The sequence below is a fragment of the Coenobita brevimanus genome, chromosome 42 (assembly GCF_032717465.1).
Source record: "Coenobita brevimanus isolate Jiangsu-jjx chromosome 42, ASM3271746v2, whole genome shotgun sequence".
In the NCBI taxonomy this organism is placed as follows: domain Eukaryota; kingdom Metazoa; phylum Arthropoda; class Malacostraca; order Decapoda; family Coenobitidae; genus Coenobita; species Coenobita brevimanus.
The window spans coordinates 1,182,501-1,198,521 of NC_136995.1; the positions used below are offsets into that span (position 1 = coordinate 1,182,501).

Here is a 16,021-nt window from a genome sequence, read left to right on the forward strand (position 1 = left end):
TCTCTCATTCCTATCTTATCTCTCTCTCCATGTCTCCGCCCTCTCTCTCTCTCTCTCTCTCTCTCTCCGTTTCATACAGGTGAGCTAATTTATCTGAAGGGAAAAGGCCTTTATAACACTGGCTTTCTCTTCTCGCTTATTTATCTACAATATTTTTATTTTTTATTCATTTATTTCACTCATTTTTTCATCATACTGTTTCATTCACCCCTTGGATTTTGAGAGAGACAGATAGTGGTGGTGGTGTGTGCATGAGTGAAAAGTGTGTGTGTGTGTGTGTGTGTGTGTGTGTGTGTGTGTGTGTGTGTGTGTGTGTGTAAGCGACCTACACCACGACTCAGTTAACCAGGCGCTGTGCTTGCTTTATTGATCCACCTCTCCCTCCCCCCCTCTCTCTCTCTCTTATACACACACACACACACACACACACTGCTGTGGAAAGAATGGAGAGTCACAGCACTGACTTTCACTCACAAAGTACTATGGAATAGATGTAAACCATAAATCATCATTGTCTTTACATCTTTTCAGCCATTAAAATATAAACGGGGGGGGGGGGTCTATGAAAAGGATGTAGAGCCATAGCATTGTCTCTTTTCGTCACACACACAAAAGGTGCTATGGAAAGGCCACTGAGCAACAGCATTATCTTTTTCAGCCAATGAGCTACACAGAGTACCCTACTAAAAGAGAAAAACTGAACCAAGTTACGGTGGAAAAATGAAAATCAGTGCACCCATAAACCTTGTGATGGGAAGAAGACCATTGGGCTTTAGGGAATGAACTATAAGGTCTATGCCCAAAGAACTACAGTTGTATTGAACACCCGGCACATTCAGTCATATATGATTTTGCAATATGGTATCGTTATCTCATATGTGCTCATTTTCTAGGTGACACAAGGAAGATATGCGGTAACATGGCTTCATAGCACCTCTTCCTTTGCAACTTATTCTGCAAAATACAGCTGAGCCGTCCTGTATGCTGCTCACATTGCTTTAACCCAATGAGTTCAGTGATTGTTTCGTACTGTTTGGATCGATTATAAAGTCTTCAACATGCTTGCATGCGTCAGCCTTGGTTACCTAATGGCGGCTCACCACACTGCTCTGATGGATTTTCCTATTTCATTCTGCTTTTTATACACAATTTTACTCAGCTTTGGAGACACTTTTTGTACTGGAAGGATTAGATACTGCCTTCCCTGACCTTCTTAAAATCCAGGGGCTCTCTTAATACTGATAAAATCTTCTGGTGTAAAACGAATACAATCAAAAGTGCATCACTGTACAGTATTGAAGGTGCTATTATCGAAAGTTGCATCAAATATCACACGCGAGGATAAAAGCGTTGCGTGCAAAAAATAATAATAATAATAATAATAAAATACTTAGGAAGAGGTATTTTAAAATCTCCAAAGCCACTTGGAATATATAAATACTGGTACATAAGTGCAGAGATACAGGGAAGAGGCTTACAAAGGTCCATGAGGGGCAGTTGGAAATGATATGAAATGTTGTCATTAAGATGTTCTGATAACAGTGAGTCATGTATGGTGCTCGTGTGATTGTTTTAGGGCAAATTACCACATAAACCCAGACAGATATATAGACAGACAAATAAGACAGATAGGTAGAAGAGAGAAATGCTCTGATAAATACTGTACGGCGAATACAATGATCTGGACAGTGGAAGAATATATGTGAAAAATATATTGTGGTAAACAAAAACACGCTTCTATCAACCCCTTCACTGTGCAATAGGTAAGACACTACCATCAGCTATCAATTTTCTTATAGCTCATGTATTAAGTATGATTGTAAACAGAAAGCATTAAAAAATAAAATCAAAGGTATACTGTAATCTCAAGAAAAAAAAAGAATGACAGAGTGGCTATCCAGTCCACTGTAATATCTGTGTTCCTCGAGACTGTCTCCAGTCTCCTTATGAGAGTGACCCATACTTACAAAATCTCATAAGCTTAAACTCAACATAAAACTGCCTGTAAATAATTTTGTATTTATGACCACAGTTACAAAATACAGTACTTTACTCGCAAATTAGGGGGGATATTTAAGTAAAACAGAAATAATTATAAAAGTAATAACAATGTGATAACAACCATTCCCGAAAATTGCTTAACCTGTCCACTGGCTAGGATTCTATAAATGCCACCGTGTGTCTCCACGCTCTGATAAGGCTCCACGCACTGGCCACGTGAACCCCATGACCACCCCACTATTTTTGTACATACGGTATGCAGTACAGTATACAGCATATACAGATATATCTTTTATTGTGTCTGACTCTAAGAATAAACATGACAGTCCATTTCCCGTGGCCCAGCAGTCCTTCTTGGCACCAAACACCTTAACATGTCACCACTCTGGCACTAACCCCCACCATCTATAATAAGTACAAGCCAGGGCTGCCTCACTCAGTTCTGATGTGATAATATTAGTGGGTTTCTTACAGACATATCAGTGGCTCTGCTGGAAGATCAGTAAAGCCTGCTTTAGCCAAATACCAAATTATTCCTTGACTCAGCCTAAAATAAAAATAGTTTAAATCCTTCAAAAAATATACTATTTCTCTAAATACTTGATCTAAACTGTTTCCCTAACACTTCACACAGACACAACAGTACACCTGTAGCTTTATTTTGTTTTGAATAAGAAATAACTAACAGCTGATAGCCTACAATAACTGTCCCTTCCCAAGAAAGCTGAACATTAAAAAGTCCTAAACAAGATCCAATCGTTCTCAGACACACAAACTGCATTAAATTTAACAGACTGAAGATCATATGCAGTGGGAAAGAAACTCTGAGAACAATATTCAATGAAAGATTGTGAGTACCAGTTAACTCTTGCATAACAAAGGTGAACAGAAAAGGAGCTGAGTGTGGTTTGCAAGACAGGTGCTGCATGTCTTCCATTAAGGGGCAGGAATGCAATCACAAGAATGCAATCACAAACTTCAGAAAGAACAATGACCAGAGTAGCAGTGTATACATGCATCTGAGAGAGAGAGAGAGAGAGAGAGAGAGAGAGAGAGAGAGAGAGAGAGAGAGAGAGAGAGAGAGAGAGAGAGAGAGAGAGAATGTGATGCTGTGCAAATCATAATTACTATCTCTACACATCTTTATCAACTCAGGAGGAAGACCCTTCAAACTGGAGACGTTAGATATAGCCTTCAATAACCCTTTCACTACCAAGATATTCTCCTGCTCAGCAGTCAACTTGTAACAGAAAAAAGAAAAAGAAAAAGAAAGACAGGAGGGGGTCGGGGGGCTCCCTCAGCGTAGGGTTATATTCTCAATGGTTAACCCTTTTGCTCTAACAAAGAATGAGGTGATGTGTAACCTACAATGGTGCCCCTGTTAACTGGCTGGAGACCTCTTTAAGTGTGTCTATCCAGGAACCAAACCTCCACAATATTCCCTGTGCTTCACTGTGGCAAGATGCTGCCTACCACATGGGAACAGTGATCCACTGCATGGAATGGACCACCAATGGTAGCTGCTTGCCTGTGGGTGATGGGTCTGCTTAGTCAGACAGACCAGGGCTACTCAACAACACCATGGTCTAAGAGCTACACAGGAAAAGTAACAACTGTGTTCACAAGGGATATATACGGAAAAAATCACAACTAACCTTTCTGTTAATGAGCCTTCCAAAGAATGATTTCATTTGACCCTGGAAACTGACCACAGCAAAACGGTTAACGGGCTTTTCAAGCACCTCTTTCTTGCCAACTTACGAAATTTTATGTACAGTATGTGGCCCATCAATAATCCATGTTATCTGCACAATCCACTCTATGTCCAGTGTTGGTGTGGTTGCAGTTAATATTCCTTATACAAGATCATCATGATCTTTCTTCCTGCTAATGGATGAGGCGAGGCAAAAAAAAAAAAAAAAATGAAAGCATCATAAAAGTAAACTATCAACTGCATCTCCAGTGAAATGACCCTCACACTTATCCACTCACCCACAACCCTGACTCTAACTCATATGCCTAACTATCTGTGCACACACACACACACACACACACACACACACACACAACCTGTATTTTTTCTTTGTCCACAGATCTAACCATCAACACATGTTGATGGGAAGCTGCTGAATGCCAGTGAGTTTCTATGATGGCATGGAAGCCTGTGTAACGGTAGGCGGACATCAAAGTGCGTGCTTCAAGATCAGAGTTGCAGTGAGACAAGGTCATATGATTTCCCCGTGTGTGTGTGTGTGTGTGTGTGTGTGTGTGTGTGTGTGTGTGTGTGTGTGTGTGTGTGTGTGTGTGTGTGTGTGTGTGTGTGTGTGTGTGTGTGTGTGTGTGTGAGACCATTTGTCTTTGAAAGCTAATGTCATTAAGATCAAAGTGATGATTGTTAAGAGGGACAATGACTTACAATGTGATGTAACGGTAAATACTGACAGACTTCAATTGGTGGGGGAGTATAAGAGCCTGAGTTTAGTCAAAGAAAAGAGGTAATGGCAATGTGCACCATAAGTAAACAAGTAGAGTAGCACAGGGAAGAGGAGAGATGTACTGAAATGTGGAAAGGAAGCAGAAAACAGAGTACAGTAGTTTATGGAAGGAAAGTGGATGGTGCTATGGAGGCCTTGATACGAAACGAGAGGTCTGCCTGTGATGCCTTGTACTGTATGAAGAAGCTTTAATGGCATGAAAATAAAAATGGAAAATCAAAAGGAAGAGCAGTGGGAACTGAGCTTACTGAGGAATGGTTGTAGAATGCAAAGCACGGATAGGATTGGGAATAATATTATATTATGAGAGATGTGGAGTAAGGATGTCTGTGGACACCAGTCGAAGAAAGTGTCCTTCGATGGTACAGTATGGTCACATGGAGAACAGGTGCAATTAGACTAGAGAAAAGGGTAAACCTGGACAAATAAGATGATGAGGGGAGGTGTGGTATGGCAGGAAGGTGGACAGGTGAAGTAAATGTGTGTATCTGAAAGCTAGGTAAGAAGCCTGATGAGGCTAAGAATCTGACAGAGGATCAAGCAAGCTGGAAGAAGGATGACAAGGGTTTGATACTTGCTCTTCCCGGTGGTGTAACAGACATCTTACTGACTCCAGCAGAGAGGAATGTGAAGTATATAAATGTGGATTTTTATGCCTGTGAAGTGAAGTCAGGATTTCAAAGGAGTGAGTGGTGAGAAAATGAGTGTGGCCTATTGAATATGCAGTTCCTTTGGTTAGTTTCTCCATCTACCAGCTTTTTTTCTCGCTCTCTGGACTCTACTTCACCCCATTCTTCAGCAGCAAAAAAGGTCTGAAAGATGACTGATGATGACTGAAGACAACAACAATTCTAACGACAACAATGATGATGATTACTTCTGTGAGTCTGGCTTTAAAGAGAATGATTTTACTACCCTGACTGAGAACTGATCCAAAGACTGGCCCAGCCTCAATGTTCATGTCACTATACAATACAGTAAACTCTCAATTATCCACTGTAATTCAGCCAAGCCTCATGCCGAATAATGTGAAATGCCGGATACTGCATATCTGGCTCAACATTCGGCTCTGAGCCGGATATTGTGATTCTATCCGTCTCGACCCCTTATCCAAAAAACTTCACCGTGAGTAAAGGATGAAAGCTAAGCATAGAAAAACAATACAGTACCGGTAATAATACTGTACAATAATACAGTGCTATACATATTATACTATTGTATGAGGATGAGATGGAGGGATGGGGTGGAGAGGTATATGAGAGAGGGGGGTGTGAGTTGGGAGCAGGGCAGTGAAATGGCGGGGGACAGGGTGACTTGGAGGCGATTTGTTTGTGGCCACCCCAAACGGGATTGAGGCATCTGGCAATAGATAGATAGATAGATGTGTTGTCATCAGTGGGGAGAAATAGCAATGGGGGGTTCACACTTGTAAACGGTACAGTACACAATATAGCATAGGGGTAGTTCAATAATCACAACTGAGCACTAGAACATGAGCACTGACAGGCCATTAGCTTTTCAATACAATACAGTAAAGCAGCTTGAATATAGGATGTCACAAGAGTTAGTCAAAGCACCAGGGTTTTGCAACTGCATGGTCAGTAAAGTGGGAGCACATAGGCACGTCTTGACTATAAGACATCCACAGACAAGAATGCCTGGACATGCCTTTGGCCCTATTACGCTGGATAATCGAAGGATTACTGTAGTTCCCCCGACGTGTGATTTCAAGCACGTTTGAAAATAAATTAGTAAAATAGAACATAGTGGTAGCTGGTGGCGACCATCATCCACTCACTTGATGTAGTGCTGCCTACTTCTTCCTTAGCCTTTATCATTCTTTTTCTGTGCCTGCCCTCCTCTCTTCCTATTTCTCCCATCTTTCCTGTCACTTCTTATTGCTTTTCTTTCCATTACTGGTGGCTTTACATTGAGTGACAAGCCAAATGGTTTCCTGTAAGCCAAGAAACCATTTACAACGCTGGGTGGTAACCATATAACCAACCCATACGTGCTCCCTACGTGTCAACAAGTGGGTTGGTGGAGGGTTAGTGCCCCTCCCCATAAAACCAATAACTCAGTCAAATAGCCACCCCTTACTGGATTGTGGTGTCTGGCAATAGACAGATAGAATATACCATATCATTATAAGTATTGTTGTTGTTACTATTACAGTATTGTTATTATTATTATTGTTATTATTAAACGGCCATAACACGTTGAGTACACCGCTTCCCGTCCGATCAGCGAAGTTAAGCAACGCTGGGTCTGGTTAGTACTTGGATGGGTGACCGCCTGGGAACACCAGATGCTGTTGGCATCCCTATGTGTCAAGTGGGGTTGGTGGAGGATTAGTGCTCCTCCCTGTAAAACAATTAACTCTAAGCCCTTGGCCACCCCGTCTGGGATACATGGCGTCTGGCAATGAATGAATGAGTCATTATAAGACACTAATTGTGAGCCTCACTAATGAGGCAACAAGCTTATTACCTTATACACTACCGGTATACTCCAAAGGGTCCCAGTGGAGGGCACAAATAGCCAAGAACCAATTACTAAGCAAAAATGCAGTAACTCCAGTTTAACATCCCCGAGCACTCTCCGCATCCACAACATCATCAGCAAGAGTATTCCAGAGTTTGGTGACTGATGATACAAAACACCAAGAGTACTGTGATGTATTGTATTGTATTTAGTTTTTCTCTTTGAGGGAACTGTTACCGAGGGCTCATGGCCTTTGGTTCCTTCTTCCTCGCATTTAAAAAAAAAAAAAAAAAAAAAAAAAGTCATCCATACATAGCCTTCTACAAGAGCTGACCTGAAGGCATCTTATGTGTTGTGATGCAGGATAGATATTGATAATGGAATAATGAAGAAATAAATGATGCAGGATAGATATTGATAGCAAAATAAGGAAGGAATAAATGATGCAGGATAGATTTTGATCACAGAATAAGGAAGGAATAAATGATGCAGGATGAATATTGATGACAGAATAAGGAAGGAATAAATGATGCAGGATAGATATTAGACAGAATAAGGAAGGAATAAATGATGCAGGATGGATATTAATGACAATAAGGAAGGAATAAATGATGCAGGATAGATATTGATGACAAAATAAAGAAGAAATAAATGATGCAGGATGGATATTGATGACAGAATAAGGAAGGAATAAATGATGCAGGATGGATATTGATGACAGAATAAGGAAGGAATAAATGATGAAGGATAGATACTGATAATTGAGGAAGGAAAGAATAAATGATGCAGGATGGATATTGATGACAGAATAAAGAAGAAATAAATGATGCAGGACAGATATTGATAACAGAAGGAAGGAAGGAATAAATGATGCAGGATGGATACTGATAACACCAAACAAGCCGTCCCCACACCATACACGAAATCACCCAGCTGAGTGGAAGTGGTGTTACACATGGACCACACAAGAAAAAGGCCTTGTTATTTAAACTTAATGAATATTAGGTCACATGGTCTTGCTGAAAACATGGTGGCAGTGTTGCAAGGAACGGATGTCAGCATTAAGAAATACCGTATTAAATCAGAGATCCAACAAGATGACAATGTTCAAGAAGCATACAGGACTTCATGACTAGCACCATATTCTAGTTTTAATCTTTCGCTACATCTCCACATTCAAGCCAGAGATATGCTAATTCCAGACCTAAAGTTAACAGAAAAAGTTAATATAAATAAATAACTATATCCACTGTTACAGGTGATATGACTGTAGAACACCATACTCTATTCTCCATTTATGGGTGTGATTTAGAAATACAGAAAAAACTCTTAAATCTGAAATGCTATGGTCCAGTGTCTTTACAGAAAATTATATATTTTGCTTAGCAGAATCATAATGGTAACTACAAGCATGTAAAAAATAGCCTACTGTACCATGAAGTTAATGTAATGAAGTACAGTAACATGTACATTTCTGCAATACCGTAGCTATATCATTTGCTATACTAGTCCACAAATACACTGTCTTCAAATATGCAACAAATGTGTAAGGACTGATATCATCTCAATTACGCATGAAAAAATACTCTGGGAAGTGAACGTTTGGGGAAATCGGATTTTTTGGATTTGGGAGACTGTAATCTAATATAAGTAACACCCCCATCAAAGCACCAACAGGCATTGAAGGTCCATAACCCAGTCCATTCACTTTATCTTGGCTGAGATTTTTGTCCTCTTCCAATATCCAGTGGTTCAATGGCACAGTAAAACAATACTATGGTTCTACATCCTTCTACAGCACTTCTTTATGATCAGCAACATATTCTAATGTTGATCTGGTTACAGCACAGCAGTGAAGATGGTGAGAGGGAAATTTGATGACTAAACCAAACAATTAGAAAATACTACAGCTCTACAGCCATTCTACAGCATTTCCTCATGACTAGCACCATATTCTAGTATCAAACTCTTCCTACTGAGCAAACATTCACGCTAGAGATGGTAATTTTACAGTTACTGGCAGCAAACCGCTTTAGGCAATGCATCTTTTCCACATTTCATCATTATCATATTCTAGTTTTATTCTCTCCACATCCCGGCATTCAAGACAGAGATATGATCATTCCTGATCGACGCTATGACACGTTCAAAATGTATTGATTACAAACAACTAACGCCAAGCTCAAGGGGGGATCACAGCATCTCTATCCCATGATTTACCGTACACTGAATAACACTAATGGCAGTCCTTATTACTCCCTGCCTATCCACACTACCTAGATGCCTTTAATACCCACTCTTTACTCCCTTCCACCAGCGCTAACACAAAACAGCTGATCAATAAAACCAGGGATGCTGTCAATCCCAGAATTTTCCGACGTCCAGATTTTCTTAGTGGCAACAACATGGATGAAAAGAAAGCTTTGAGGAAATGTTAAATTGCTTACCTTGATTCTTAAATTTTCATCTGCTGAGGTGCTGGAAGAGAAGCACCAACACCAATGACAATATAATTAACTTCTAGACGGTGAAATCGATCGTACGTCCTCCCTCTCCCTGGCTTCAGGATACAATAAAAGTAAAACTATAGGTACCACGACTCCAACTGCTCATGCGCCAAAATAAAGAAAAGAGCATCGACGTTTCCTCAGAAGTGCTTTTATCTAGTAATACATTGGTATTCAGTATTTTTTTGCTGTGAGCCATTCTTCATGCATGCACCATTTCATCCTATATATTAGTTTCTGAAGACAGGCTTCGATATTAAATATCTTAAAGCAGAATTATTGTATGACAGGTTTTGTTTTCATTTAACTTAAGTTTCACAGTTTGATAGCAAAGAAATGGGAAACTTTAGCAATTTTCTCGCAAAATCGTTTCGGCTCCTAATGTTGTAGTAATTAAACAATGAAGTAAAAAATATATTTTATAGCTTAAATCCACAAAGGACCACAATAGCAGTGTCCCATCATCAGTCCATGAACTGGAATGGGAGCGATTGAGAATTCCTATGTCCACCCCTTCGAAAGCTTGTAAAACGCCCATATATTGACGAATGCATTGCCCTAAATATGTCTTGTTCTTATCCTGAAGTAACTGCATACGGACATGCTAGACTAATAACGTTGTCCTCTGAACGATCTCAGGCCTCGGTGAACAGTCGCGTGGAAGACTGCAAAGCACAATTTTTCATTTTCACATCAACTTTTCCACTGAAATAAGTTGCCTGGGTCAGAAGACAAAACTAACGGAATATTTGGTCTGATGGAGACAGAATAAATAACCTGTATTTGATACTTTATTGCTAACCCTGATACAATCTTCCAAAGGAACTTGTACTTTGTCATAAATAAGACTGACCACACACAATATATATATATATATATATATATAGATAGATAGATAGATAGATATAGATATATATATAGATATATATATAATATATATACTCATTTGTGGTGCTAGAAAGGGACACACTCATGCTGTGGTGGCTCCAATATAGCTGAGCATGTGCCCTCAACTCATATATATCCCTAGAAATGGGGATGGTGGATCACTATGGGCAGCTTCAGCCTACAACCCACTGTTCAGGTGATCCTGCAGCTGCAAAGTGCTAGTTCTACTATTACTACCACTACCCAGTAATGTGAAATTCAGTGCCCAACACTCTTTAGAATGTTGTATACAAGAATATTGTGTACATGGCTCACAACTGTTTAATTAAAGGAAAGCAGAGCAAGATTCATCATCATCATCATCATCTCCAATGCTGCCTTGCTCCCTTTAGGAACCCCTACACAGGATATGGCTGTGATAACAGAACTTGCAGGATGAAGTTGGAAAGGCATTTGCATTACTGCCAAAAAGAAGGGTAAAAATAAGAGACCATTTTTTTTTTTTAGATTATATTTGTACAAACTATGTCAGGGCAAATATATCCAGCATCAAAATTGGTTCAAAATACCTTGTCTCAATTTGTGAGTAACCCCACAAGAGGAAACAAAATAATATCACAGACTAAACGATCGGGTTGCATCCCCAAGGAACTGCTCTCACTTGGTGTTGTCTTCCGAGGGTGTATTTATAAACTCCCTTAAATATTAAGCGATGTTTACATTTGAATTATATATACATTTGTCTTCACTCAAGGAGCTGAATTCTAGGTGGCATGGAGCCTTTGTAACATCCATTCTTTTTGTATTTATTATGCATACTACAGTGTAACAATCTTCTGTTATGTAAACTGCTTTAATGCAGAAATAGTTTCCATCGATAACATACAGGTGGATACCGAGGTGAAATGTCCACAATTAATCACATACAATCACAAACGTATACTGTAATGGTCTTGTATGTTATTTACAATGATTTAATATTAACACAGTTTCAATCAATAACATGCAGATGAATACCAAGGTGTAATGTGCAGAATAAACCACTAAAGAAAGGGTGTTACACAATCTCCAAAGCCACTCAGAATACAATCAAGACAGATAACACACACTTTACAATCAAATGAGTGAATACAAAAGTGACAATACAGGTAAAAAAAAAAAATCATTAACAGCTGAAAATGGATAAAAAAAAATATAACAACAGGTCATAACATTATACTTATTGTAAAAAACTCCTTAGGATCGTTTATAAATACATCCCCTCCTGTAAAACCAGAAAATTTTTGCTTGGTGGTAGGGCAAACAATAAACTGCATATATACAGTACTGTTAATGGAAGCTTGAGTTCTCAGAAAACTTTAGTGGCAATGGCAGTATTATGAAAACTGGGTGCACTAAGGTGTGAGTATGCCCCTGATTACTGACCAGTCATTTCTGTATCAGCCTGCCTCCCATGATGTAGAATGGTCATACACATTCTACCATCATCACATTTATATAACACTTGCAATTGTTAGGTGTGATCAGCCTGCATCCCAGATTATAGAGTGCAGTCAGCGATGACACAGAAATGTCAGACGTGTTCTCACATTATTATCACATGCTTCAGAAATCTTGTAAAAAAAAATCTGGGGGCCTGTCCACACATTAGCTCTGTCAGTTTAAACCCCTGGATCCAACAGATATCCTTTTAGTTTACCCTGCAGCTACCAGATAATTTTGTCCAGCTTAGGATAGATTCTTTGAACTGGAGGGGTTACTGTAGGTACAGTATAACCTTAATATACCCCTTTCCCCTCCCCTGAAAGGAGGATGGTGGACTGTGGAAGAAGGGCAATACTGTATTAGCATACAACCCACAGGGTTCTTATTCAAATGTACCTGAGGTTGCAACTCCAACAACTAACATGAGTGACTTTTCCTGAGCTGAATAAAACAGTCTGGTAACAGCAACAATATGCTTAAAAAAAAAAAATCCAATGGGGTTACCCCTTCACTACAATGGTATACTATTTCATTCCTGAAGTCTTCAATTTGATTTTACTCAGCCTATCACTGACTTTTTCAAATCGGATGAGTTAGATATTATAGCCTTCATTGACCCGTTCACTACCTGATATTTCCCCCTTAGCTGCACCTGTCCGCATCCACTCATCCTGTCCTCCTTTGCCCCATCGGGATCATAGGGGTCTGGGGCTAGACTACTCAGTCCTGACATGTAATGCAGGGGTGACCTGCCTCACTTGCCACTCAGTGGCATTACAGTACAGCAAGCAATAACCCCCAACCACCTCTTACATGGAAACCCTTACTGGCTCCACTTAGTTTGGGTCCCTATCCCACCTGATCACCAAGCATCAACTGGTGATATGGGTACCACCCAGCAAAGTAACCCAAGAACAAAATACACCATTGGACTGAAGGGGTCAATAATACAGCCTAAGCATGGCAATACAGTTGATAGCAGAGGTTCATTTCCATTGGGCTGTGTGGTATTAGCCTGCTGAGTCAACGATACTGTACTCTGTTCATTTTAACTCGAGGAAAACTGCCATCTCTCCTACTGAATGCTGAGCTGCAACAAGAGATTAACCCTAGAACATGTTGCTAGTCATGAAGACGTACTGTGATATGGATGCTGAACCACATTATTGCCTTATTTTTCCACTAACCTATGAAAAATGGGCTCTATATGGACAAAAATCTCCGCCTAGTTACAACGAATGAACCACAGAGTGAGAGTTTCATCCATCTGCAACTTACTTTCCATAATTCAGTGGCAAAACAAGCCAATACTACTGTTCAACATCCTCCCATTGAGCTTCTTTGTGACTAACACCAAATTCTAGTGTTCATCTTGTCTCACCTCAACATACAGGATGGAGATGACAATTTTTCACCTTCTTGAGGTGAACAGCATCAAGTAAGGAAATGTTTTCTAAGCAACACTGTCAGCACCCCTTTCTTAACCATTTGTTATGCCTGTTACACCTTGACTTTCTCACTTGTGGTATTTTTATATATTTTTAGTAACAACACAGCTTGCATCAGTAAATAGAAGAGGATGCTAAGATACTGTAGTAGCAGTTGCAACCCCAGGCTCATCTGAACATGATCCCAGAAGATAGCAAGCTGAAGCTGTCTGCCTCCTACAGCCCACCATCCTCCTTTTGGTGGATAGGATGGGAGGTGAGAGATGTTGATGCAAATGGGCAGTGGAGCCACCTAGTTAAACAATTCCACCATCTGAAGGTCTCTCTCCAGCACCATACTGAGATGAAATGTGCAAAATAAACATATGAAAAAAAGTTAAGAAATCTACCAAGCAACTCAGAATATAACCCAAGGGATGAACTTCTGCTGTTGACTGTAAAAGGTCGTTGTGGTGCTGACAGTAAACGGTGATTACAAAGATGGCTGGTGAGGTGTTAGTTCCTTGGGGAGGCCACCCCTTCATTCCCAACTGACACTTGACATGATGGAGTCCTGACATGGAGCAGAGCAGCAGATGGAGCCTCGCAACACGATTAAATACAGTACTGTACTACATTCCCTTTAAATGCTAACACCAGCTTTTGCTCTTATTCAGAATCACACCTACATGGTTATTCACTACTCTGAGGCCCGTAAATAATGTTTTATATTTATATATATTAAATATATATATATATATATATCCATCCATCCATCCATCATCCAATCCTACATTGCCCCATGAGGAGCGTGGGAGCCCGGGGCTAGGCAGTTGGTCCCGACATTTAAGATGAGAGTGACCAGCCTCACTCATCCCTGAGTGGCATTACATGAGCAATCAACCCCAACCATCCCTTGGATATAAACCTTCACCGGCTCAATCCGATTGGAGCGCAATAATTACTCACTAAACCACCAGGCGCCAAAATTTGATTACATGGTTACCACCCAAAATAGTAAATGGTTTCCTGGTGTACAGGAAACCATTTGGCTTGTCACTCAGTGTAGAGTCACCCACAGGCAGAAGGAATAGGAAAGAATGAAGGAAAGAAAGACAGAAGAGGAAGTGTAAAGTTACCCATAGGCAGAAGGACAAGGAAAGAATGAAGGAAAGGAAGACAAAAGAGGATGGAAGGAAAGAAGGATGGAGGAGAGGATATATATATATATATATTAGGGTTATTACTTTTTACAACCTCGTGCTCCTGTACCTCAAGTCGATGAACTTTTGCTTAAACACAAAGAAAAAAAGCCCTTATTCCTCTCAGTTTTAAAAACAAATCACCCCAAAATAAAAAAAATTATTTTTGCAAGTGTATAATTACATGTATAATAATAATAATAAAAATAAAAAAATGCATAAATACTTAAAATCACTGTTTATTACCTAGAATATATCTAAGTTGCAGTTTGGCTTTGTTTCTGCAGGCAACATAAGGTTCCTGCATCACTTTGATTGCACTTTCTGCACACTGATTACTTCTTGGTATCTTGAGTAAGGATGGCTCCTGCATCCAGTGATTCTGTGATGAGTTTAGTGTTTTTTGTAAGGTTTCAATATTTCTCACAAGTTCTTAAAAGTCATTTTCACTGAACAGGGTGTGTCAAAAGTCCCTCATTATTTTTTAAAATTTATTAAAATTGCAATTATATGAGGAACCAAATGACAATTTAATTGCTGAGTATACGATTCACAAAAATTTTGGTGGCATCAAACTTGGCTTCAAAAACCTACTGGAAAGTCACTGGTACACCTCAAAGTGGGAACCGCCTTTTTCTAAACAAGCGAGCCACCATTTTACGCATTCTTGGCCGACATTGGACAACATTTCGGGGGTAACACGAGCACATGCATTCCTGATCCATTCTTATAGTGTGGGGAGGTCTCACGGCTTGGTGGCATACACTTTGCTCTTCATGTAGCACCACAAAAAGAAGTCACATGGTGTAAGATCCGGTGAGCAAGCAGTCCATTCGATAGGACCACGGTGACCAATCCATCGATCTGGGAACTGCTCATTCAGAAATGAGCAAACCTCACACGAGTAATGAGCAGGGGCACCGTCTTCCTGGAAAATGACTTCTTGCATGTCAGCTACAGCTGACAGCTGGGAGATGCAGAACCCTGAAACATATGAAGATAGTTGTTGATGTTCACGGAATTTCCATCTTTATCCCGGAAGAAGAATGGACCAATCAGCCCAGCTGAGGAGATGGCACACCAGACGACCAATTTTGGTGTGTCCCTTTCATGTTCACGGATTCCCACAGGATTGTGAGTTCCCCAGATGTGGGTGTTGTGGCAATTGACGCGACCAGAAAGGTGGAAGAGAGCTTTGTCACTGAAGCACATGCACTCCAGGATTGATGGGTCTCCTTCGTAGCGATGCAGCAGTCTCACACATATCCACACGGCAATCGTAGTCTTGAGGTTCCAGCTTCTGAACCACCCGGATCTTGTACAGATACACCTTGAGATCAAGCCACAAAATCCATTGGATAGATACCATGCTGGTGTTCAATTCCACAGCTGCTCGCCGAATGGACTTTCCTTGACTCTGAGCAAAAGCCTCACGGACAGTTTTGACATTCTCCTCGCTCCGCCCACTTCGAGGTCTTCCAGATCGGGGTTTGTCCTTAGTGGATCCAGTCTCCATAAACTTCTGGCGGGTG

At 40.3% G+C, this 16,021-nt stretch overlaps 1 non-coding gene across 1 annotated transcript; it reads left to right on the forward strand.

Moving 5' to 3' along the window:
* The first annotated feature begins 6,697 nt into the window (after positions 1-6,697).
* Positions 6,698-6,816, forward strand: LOC145397708 (5S ribosomal RNA). Its single transcript, XR_013897023.1, has one exon. It is a non-coding gene; the product is annotated as a 5S ribosomal RNA (ribosomal RNA).
* The last annotated feature ends 9,205 nt before the right edge of the window (positions 6,817-16,021 follow it).